General features: G+C 40.1%; 1 non-coding gene across 1 annotated transcript; it reads right to left on the minus strand.

Annotated features, from left to right (window-relative positions):
* Window positions 1-7,222: 7,222 nt before the first annotated feature.
* Window positions 7,223-7,294, minus strand: TRNAM-CAU (transfer RNA methionine (anticodon CAU)). Its single transcript has one exon. It is a non-coding gene; the product is annotated as a tRNA-Met (tRNA).
* Window positions 7,295-7,582: the final 288 nt, after the last annotated feature.

Genomic DNA, 7,582 nt, shown 5'->3' on the forward strand with positions numbered 1-7,582 from the left:
ACAAAGCCTTTGCTACCTTCGACAAACTTAAGGCAGCCATGATGACGATGCCGGTGGCAGCGCTACCAGATTTCAGCCGACCTTTCATCATTGAGGTCGATGCATCTGGAGTCGGAATTAGAGACGTTCTCATACAAGATGGTCGACCACTCACATACACTAGCAAGGCATTGTCTCCCTCCTATCAAAACGTGTCAATATATGATAAGGAGATGCTTGCCATTGTGCATGTAGCAACGAGATGGAGATCGTACTTGATCGGGCGATGCTTTCAAATCAAGACCGACCATAAAAGCCTAAAATATTTCTTGGAACAGAAGATATCTTCCCCTAGTAGCAAAAATGGATAATAAAGCTTCTTGGATATGATTACGAAATAACTTACAAAAAGAGGAAAGAGAATGTTGTTGCAGATGCGCTTTCATGGCTATCTAAGCAAGTTGAATTTTTTACCATTTCAATTTCGACTAGTGACTTCCTTAAGGATATTAAGAGGGAATGACAGGAAGATCTGGAGACCTGTAAGATTATAAAAAAATTGGAGGAAGTACCAAGCTCCATAGCTCATTACAATTGGGACTCAAAAGAATTATACTATATAGGACGCATTGTGCTTGTGACAAATTCTACTTGCATCTTCACGAGCAGATTTTGGACAAAGTTTTTTCATATGCAGGGTACTAAATTGAAAAGGAGTATGACATATTACCCACAAACTGATGGCCAAACCAGATGGAAGTTGTAAATTGGTGCTTGGAGATGGCCCAAAGCCACCCACCAAATATGACTACCCAAGGAGAACTCCAGACCCAACCAAGTGCCATTATTGATCGACGAGTCGTGATTCGACGATGACGACCCACTACTAAAGTGCTAATATAGTAGGTGAACCTACCAACTGAAGATGCCACTTAGGAGAACTATGACGACTTGAAGATCAAATTCCCGGAATTTATGAATCATCAGCCTCGAGAACAAGACTGATTTGAAGAAGGCGGGTCTATTAGGACTCTAGCTAGGAGAGTCCTAATTGAGAGGGATATTCATGTAAAACCTACCTAAGCCGACCCCTATTAAAGAGGTGAAGAGGCCGGCTAGGGTTAGGAGGTTGTTTCTTAGAGAAGAATTAGGAGTTGTAAAGGAATGAGTGTCTTGAGTAGGAGTCCTATTAGGAGTTGGTTAGAAGTAGGAGTTCTAAGTAGGAGTCCTATTAGGAGTTAGGGTTTAAAAGCCCTATAAATTGCCATATATTCCTCCTCTTTTCATAAGCAATAGATAAATCTTTTCTGCAGCCTTTGAGCAACAACTTAGAGGGAGGAACCCCTATAGAGTTCCAAGGATGCCAATCCCCTAAAGAGATCAACCCCAAGTTTAGAATCTGCAAGAGTTTCAAGGAGGCCAATCCTCTAAAGAGATCAACCCCAAGTTTAGAATCTGCAAGGGTTCTAACAACCTTTCACTTGGCCCAACATAGTCCATACATGGGGCCAACTGGCCCCTAATTGGGTTGGCCCAATTTCAATTCCAATTATGTGCTAACTACGAAATTTAAGACATACACTAAGTAAATCGGGTCCGGTTAGTCTCGGTTTCTTCAAACGAGCTTCCGGCGAACTTCCGATGATCTCTCGGCAATGTTCCAGCGAACTCCCGGAAAGCTCCTGGACTTTACAATGATCTTCTTGGTGAGTTCCAATGGGCTTCTTCGGCAAGCTCCTGGACTTCTCGCTCAATTCCTGCATAACTTCTGATGAATGTCCGGACTTCCGACGAACTCTCGAACTCCCAACAAAGTATCATTCTTGACTTCGGGACTTCATTTTGCTTTATGCCTTTATCACTATTATATTTAATCCTACAAAAATAAAACCTACTTCGATCTAGATAATTATTATAAAGCTTAAATCGTGTTGTCTGGCATGTCATTGGTTCATCGATGCTTCGTTTGATTCTTCGGCTCATCATCCTCTCTTGCGGCCTATTACCCAATCAACCAGTTGACTTCTGCAACTTCGATTTCCTTGGCGTAATTTTTGCTCTTCTTGGCTTGATGCCCGAACTCATGGCCCGAAGCCTTTTACCGATACGTCGACCGATCATCCGGCTCGACGTCCAATCTTCTGACATGTTCCACTCTGACCCAACATGATTTTTCCTGCTTTTAATTGTCTCTCCCTGATCAAAGTTTCCTGCATGACTCAAAACACGGATCAGATAAATACTATCAATTGGTTTCATTATCAAAATATGAGATTCAACACTTGCATCAGTGCGATGGCCACAATCGGGCTCAAAAGCTTATTCAAAACAAAAAATCCTATATCCAATGAGCCCAGGCCGAAGCCCATTAAAAAGAAAACCAAAAGGAAGCCATTGTCATCAGAAGTGCCTAGCTTGAAGGAGGGGTTAAGTCGTGGCTATCGCCAAAGGGTCTATGCCTCCACAAGGGCATAGGCATCTTTGGGTCATCGAGTAAAGGGGTCCTTTTCGATGCTTATCCCTGGGTACTTGGCCTTAAAGCAATATAAGGCAAAAAAGTACACATATTGATATGACGCCCTTCCTAATCGTAGCAAACCTCACTAGAACCCCTTTGACTCCTTGTATGCCACAATCGTGTTAGAACCCTTGTAGATTCTAAACTTGTGGTTGATCTCTTTAGGGGACCAGCCTCCTTGGAACTCTATAGAGGTTCCTCCCTCCAAGTTGCCGCTCAAAGGTTACAAAAAAGATTCATCTATTGCTTATGAAAAGAGGAGGAATACATGGCTATTTATAGGGCTTCTAAACCCTAACTCCTAATATGACTCCTACTCAAGACTCCTATTCCTTTACAACTCCTAATTCTTCTATAAGAAACAACCTCGTAACCCTAGCCGGCCTCTTCACCTCTTTAGTAGGGGTCGACTTAGGTAGGTTTTACATAAATGTCCCTCTCAATTAGGACTCTCCTAGCTAGAGTCCTAACAGACCCGCCCTCTTCAAATCAGCTTTGTCCTCAAGGTTGACTATTTATGAATTATGGAAATTTGATCTTCAAGTCGCCATAGTTCTCCTATGTGGCATCTTCTGTTGGTAGGTTCCCCCACTATATTAGCACTTTAGTAGTGGATCGTCGTCATCGAGTTATGTTCCGTCGATCAATAATGTCACTTGGCTCGGTCTGGAGTTTTCCTTGGGTAGTCATAGATGGTGGGTGGCTTTGGGCTGTCTCCAAGCACCTATTTATAACTTTCAATTGGCTGTCGATTTATGTGTGATATGTTGTACTCCTTTTTAATTTAGTACCCTGCATATGGAATAACTTTGTCCAAAATCTGCTCGTGAAGATGCAAGTAGAATTTGTCACAAGCACTATGCGTTTTTTTATGATCTTACTAGTCTCTGAATCTTCCTGCCATTCCATCTTAATATCCTCAAGTAAGTCGCTGGTCGGAAGTGAAACGGCCAAAAATTCAACTTGCTCGGGTAGCTGTGAAAGGGCATCTGCAACAACATTCTCTTTCCCCTTTTTGTAAGTTATTTCATAATCAAATCCAAGAAGTTTTGTTACCCATTTTTGCTGCTTAGGGGATGATATCTTTTGCTCCAAAAAGTACTTGAGGCTTTTATGGTCAATTTTAATTTAAAATCGTCGAGCAATCAAGTAGGGTCTCTACCTCGTTGTTGCGTGCACAATGGCAAGCATCTCTTTATCATATGTTGACATATTTTGATGGGAGGGAGACAATGTCTTGCTAGTGTATGCGAGTGGTCGACCATCTTGCATGAGTATGGCTCTAATTCCGACTCTAGATGCATCAGCCTCAATAATGAAGGGTTGGCTGAAATCTAGTAGTGCTAGCACCGGCGTCGTCGTCATGGCTACCTTAAGTTTGTCGAAGGCAGTGGAGGCTTTGTCCGACTATTAGAAGACATCTTTTTTCAGTAAGGAAGTAAGTGGTATACTGATCTTTCCATAGTTTTTCACGAACTTGTAGTAGTAGCCTATTAAACCAAGAAAGTCATGTAGAAATTTTATGTTCCTCGAGGTCGGCCAGTTCTGCATTGCTTCTATTTTGGAGGGGTCCACCATCACACCTTCCTCTGATATGATATGCCCAAGATATTCGACCTTTTGTTGAAGAAAGCAAAAATTCGTGGTGGCTGTTGTGTGTTCGAAATGTGGTTTTCAACCTTCTTCGCACACTCGTATTTGATGATACCCGGATCGAAGATCCAACTTTGTGAAGATTTATACTCCCTTTCATCTAGCAATTCATCTACTACTAGAATAGGGTATTTATCCTTGATGGTTATGCCATTAAGAGCTCGGTAATCAACGTATATTCGTCATGTTCCGTCCTTCTTGCGTACAAGTAGCATCGTTGAAGAGTAGAGACTGCAACTTGGCCGAATAACTCCTGTTTCGAGCATCTCTTTTATAATCCTTTCTATTTCATCCTTCTGGAGATGTAGATACTAATATGACCGGGTATTTGCTAGAGGTTTACCAAGAAGAATCGTTATATAATAATCATGCCGATGGGTAAGAGGTAGGTTGTGCGGTTCGTCAAATATATATGAAAATTCAACAAGCAAAGGAAGTAGGTTTTGTAACACCCCTCATTTCCGAATGTTCGTATAAATTTCCGGTGATAACGTAAGCATCTATTTTAATTGACAAAAGAAATAGAGTTTGAATCAGAGGTAACTTATTTGTAAGATTTGGGAGATCTGTTCAAAAAAAAAAAGAGAAAAGAAAGAATCTGAGGACCTATATGTAAACCCTAAGGACCTAATCGTGAATATGATAAAAACAAGGACTAAACTGCAAAATGCACCAAATGACAAATTCCACCGCTTAAGCCTCTCTGCCTTCGTTCTTAAGGAAGCAGAGGAGGCAGCTCGTGGGTGATCAGGGAAAGAAAGAAAGAAAGAAGAAGAAGAAGAAGAAGAAGAAGAAGAAGAGAAAGAAAATTGGGGCTTTTAGGGTTCTTGCTTTAATCTTGTCATTTTGGGTCAAAATTTCCAAAGGCAAGTGTTCTAACCCCATCCTACAGCAGTATTAGACTCTGTTTTTATGTTGATTCAAAATAAATTGGAAGATTTCTATTTAGAAACTGATATGTCTCTCCTTGGACATAAAACCATGGATTCTGAAAGTTTTTTTTCGGTAAACTGACCCCTAAGCACTGTTTCAGCTATAAGTTTTAGTACAGGATGAGGATTCAGGCAGGAACTATTTTTGTTTGAAATTAGACTCGTATATATTTCTTTTGACACCGATTTTGTAGATTTTGAACACCGAATACTTACCCAAAAATTTGTTTCAAAAGAGCCTATAGACGCTGTAAAACAGAGTTCAAGATTTCTGACCTTTCGATACTAAAACGCCTATAACTCCCTGTTGAAAATTCTGGTTTGTACCAAACTGATTTTATTTGAAACTAGACTTGAAATTCTCTCTTTTGACATATAGTTTGAAAATTTTGGAGTTCAATTGCCCACCCTATCGTCTGTTGAATCCGACCTTATAAATTCTGCAAAACAGTGATTGTGATTTTGACCTTGTGTTACCAAATCAGAGGTAACTCTGTGTTGGGAGCCCTGTTTCATATGAAATCTGTTCCATCCGAATATAGATTGATATATGGTTCGACCATAGCCTTCTTATGGGTATTGGAGCATAATTGTTATTCTGAAATATTTGTTTGATGTGCCACTGGAATTCTGTCCGAAATCGAGCTTTGGTCGATTTCGCGTATTCTGTTCCATTTCCTTTGGATACTTGAATTCGCCTAATCTTCTTATTGGAATTGAGCTGATTATGATTGTTTGGAATCCCTGTACACTCTTGCTTTCATTTTTTCCTAAAATGAATACTTTTGTGAGAGATTTGTTCCTTGCATCACATTGCTTTTGAAAAGGCACATGTACGTTTGGTTGTTCCGCGTGTGCTTCCGTTATATGCTACTTATTGTTGAAACTGCCTTCTTGTACTCTGGTGTGTGGGATTGTCTGGACCTTTGCCAGAAATGGTAAAGGGTATGCGCTGATTTGCCCGCTTTGTGGGGTCCCGCTTTGTGGGATATTCTGGTATGCGCTTATTTGCCCGCTTTGTGGGATATTGCTTAGAGCCTGCGATGCTCTGCCGGCCCCCTTTGACTTCACCTAGACGTGGGTGGATGGAGCTCCCAGACGTGGGAGACTTTTGTCAGGTGGTCATTCAGAAATGGATGAATCACATTCTGACTGAGATCCCACTACACCCTCTATATATTTGATATGACATCCAGAGTTTTGGTGAGTTATTTCTGTTCGTGCTCTGGATAGTTATGATATGATTGCAACGTCAAGGACGACGTTTGAGCTTCTGTATGACATATGAGTTTGATATGCTCTGAAATGCTTCATTCACTGCTGATTTTGCTTCGTAATGTTCCCTATGTCGTTGATGTGATTTGGAACATTTTATATGCCATTGATAAGCTCCGATATGTTTCCTTTGTTTCTGATATGCTCCAATTACTCTATGCCCCATCTGTCAGGAACCAAATATGTATGATTAAAAAGGACAATTATGATTCTGCTCCTAATGATATTATGTATACGAAATCATATATTCTGCTTTGTGTTTGAAACTGCATCTCTTTGGAAATTGTACTATTTTGATATGGATATGTTAGTCACTTGCTGAGCTCTTTATGCTCACCCCATTTGTTGATAAATTTTTCAGGATAGCGTATCGCTTGCTTAAATGTTAAGAATGGGCTGAGGCAGTGGAAAGTTTAGAAGACGTTGGGTAGAACTTTTGTTAGCATATATGTAGTTGTGTATAAGCTACGTTGCATCTAATGAAATGTGACTATGAATCTAAACCTGTGGATTTTGTGTAAGTTAAAGGATCCCTCATGTATAGGGTTTTGGAATGTTAAATTAAATTCGTGTAATGATATGAACTTATGGTAAATCGATGAGTGTGGTGACTGCATGGATTTCCCCACTTGTGGATTTATATTGTGGTTTTTATTTTGATGAGTTGAGTTCAGATTGTATAAATTATCGAGTGATGTGTGCTATGTTTATGAATTGCACAGGGTTATGAATTGATAGATTATAGAAGTGAAATTTTTGATCTGAATGTTTTCTTAGTGACCTCAAATGTGTGTTTGGATCCTGGGTTAGTTGTGGCGAAAAAATTTAAATATCATGGATATTTTTAGGGGCGTGACAGAAGTGGTATCAGAGCCAGGTTTCGATCCTGGGACCTGTGGGTTATGGGCCCACCACGCTTCCGCTGCGCCACTCTGATTCAATATCCCCAATCAATCCTTTCATTCCCCTTAATTAATCAGAAACAATGAAATAGGAGGACCAAATGTCCTCATCATCCCAAATTCCTAAAATGCTTCAAAGAAAATTTCCACCAATCACTATAGTTCATTAGACCTCAATATATTTTGCACGTCAATATATCAAATATTTCAGTGATCCTCAAACTATGCTCTGATACCACCTCAAGATTTGGGAGATCTGTTCAAAAAAAAACTTTCAGAATCCATGGTTTTATGTCCAAGGAGAGACATATCAGTTTCTAAAT

The sequence above is a fragment of the Musa acuminata genome, chromosome BXJ1-8 (assembly GCF_036884655.1).
Source record: "Musa acuminata AAA Group cultivar baxijiao chromosome BXJ1-8, Cavendish_Baxijiao_AAA, whole genome shotgun sequence".
Taxonomy (NCBI): Eukaryota; Viridiplantae; Streptophyta; class Magnoliopsida; order Zingiberales; family Musaceae; genus Musa; species Musa acuminata.